We start from the raw sequence: 2107 nt of genomic DNA on the forward strand, positions 1-2107 counted from the left end.
TCTCCCTCTCCCTCTCCCTCTCCCTCTCCCTCTCCTCTCTCTCTTTTCTCTTTCTTGGCGAGTTTCGGGCTTGCAGGAGGCCCTCTGCTTCCTTTGAGAAAGCAGCAGCAGGGTAGGAAGAATCTTCCCCAGGTCTCTGATGTTGCCTAATCCGAACTGCCTGCCTGCATGAATGTCAGCCTTGTGCAGGCAGCGGCGATAGGAGGGGCCGCTTAAGGAACACCAGAATAAATCAGACCATCCAGCTCAAAAACGCCGGTTTAACAAGGCTTTCCTGTGGAGAAGCACGCATGAGCAGAGCGGTCAGAGCAGTTAAGGACTGCCTGCAGAAACAGATGTTGGATGCTGTGCTGAAGCCCCAGGCATTTTGCTGGAAAGTTTGGAATGGTTTTAAGCCTAGAGAAACTCAGCTCGCCCTGGGGTGCAAACGCTGCCAGCCACCCTCACTCACCAGAGAGCAGCTTGATCRCAGGTACTGTGTTGCTCCCTTTCTATGTTTGCAAGTGCACAGGAAAAGTTTAACGGGAGTTTGGGAGTTTGTTGCTGCCGTAGATAAAAATATCTCAAGGAAGTTTTTGGAACTTTGCAGCAGCTTTGCTTACATACGTGCGGGTGTACAAAGTGAAAGCAGTCAGCTGCAGACAACCTGTTCTCACGGGTCTGGCTTTTATTTCAGCTGTGTCAAGTCGATAAATTAGGGATCTTTGGAAGATATTTTCTCTGGATTTGGAAGATATTTTCTCTGACTGCATATTACCAGATTGAATGGGATCACCTGGAAATTTTCCTTGAGCAGTGCCAAACAGATGTCACTTATGATACTATTTGTGTTAAAAGTACCTAAAAATGTGTATACTCCAGTATCTTTCCTATACAAACCTGGGATGTACTAAAGATACAAACCCAGGTGCATGGAACTGAGTGTCCATAGACAATGCTGTGCCAACACTGATGACTGAAAATAAATGTTTATACCTGTTGAACACCTGTTTACACACCTGATGTAAATATTTAATTTCTCCATTGAAGCTTACAGCACAGATGAATAAAATGCATGTCAGAGAGTGTAAGACTAACAAAATCCAAGTAGCATGAACACCTAACAAAAATATTTCCTTAGATATTAGATAGATATTAACTAAACTACCAAATACTACCATTTCTAGAAAAAAACATGTTAAACTAACATGATTTATAAAATTGGGGTACTTGGGATAGTTCAGTGCTGTTGCCAAGCTCTGGATAAATTCAAAAAGGGTCCATTTTAAAACCTGTGAACCAAGGTCATTTGGCCTTTGTTTTAAATCTTTTTAATAGTTTTTCTTGTCCTCACTGTAAAACAGAAAGTCCCAGAGAACCCTTTGCAAAAAGCTGTACTGATATGGAGGGAAAGGTAAAGGAGGAAAAGTCTAAGCTAATGTAGAATTCTTACATTCTAGCTTGGAATTCTTAGAGTTCTTCGAATTCTACATTCTTACATTCATGTAGAATGTAAGTCTGACAAAAGAGGACACAAATTCAATGTCCTCCTTGACAGAGGATGACTAGAATTTCTATAACTAAAGATCCCTCTCCTACAAGCCTGAAAGGAAACTTGGCACATTCTGCGAGGAAACAGCAAGCTATTAATGTCTCTACAATTATAGAAAAAACAATGATACAGAAGACAGCATTTTGAATAGATCTTCTCTTCCTTTCCGACTGTATAGCATTTTTCATGTAGTGCAGTCATGCAACAAAAGAAAATTATTTTGCTCTCTTAAGTGATTTTTCTTTCTATACAAATGAGCAAAATCCCTCTAAGAAGAGAAGATGTCCTATCAATAATAAATAACAATAATACCTTTACCTTTTTTTTTTTTTTATTTAGGGCTTTATCTAAGGTCAACTGAATTAAATAAAATAGGGATAATGTTAAAGGGCTTTAGTTTAAGTTTTGATGCATTCTCATTGTAGTGACGAAGGCACAATTGGGCATGAGTGTGAGCAGAGGATGCTTCTAACACCTTTGCATTGAGCTTTACCATGTTGTTAGTAACAAGAAAAACTTCTTCAAATATATCAATAACAAAAGGAAGGTCAGGGAGAACGTGGGACCACTAGTGAA

The 2107-nt window shown here is 39.8% G+C and overlaps 1 protein-coding gene across 1 annotated transcript in view; it reads left to right on the forward strand.

The window, feature by feature from the left end:
• The first annotated feature begins 243 nt into the window (after positions 1-243).
• Positions 244-2107, forward strand: part of LOC112944016 (arylsulfatase D-like) — a 16781-nt gene continuing 14917 nt past the window's right edge. Inside the window, exon 1 of the mRNA XM_026035346.1 lies at positions 244-472. The gene's annotated coding sequence lies outside the window, so the exon portion shown is untranslated. The remainder of the gene's footprint in view (positions 473-2107) is intronic.

Source organism: Nothoprocta perdicaria, unplaced genomic scaffold (genome assembly GCF_003342845.1).
Source record: "Nothoprocta perdicaria isolate Ctin4 unplaced genomic scaffold, notPer1 scaffold_159, whole genome shotgun sequence".
NCBI lineage: Eukaryota > Metazoa > Chordata > Aves > Tinamiformes > Tinamidae > Nothoprocta > Nothoprocta perdicaria.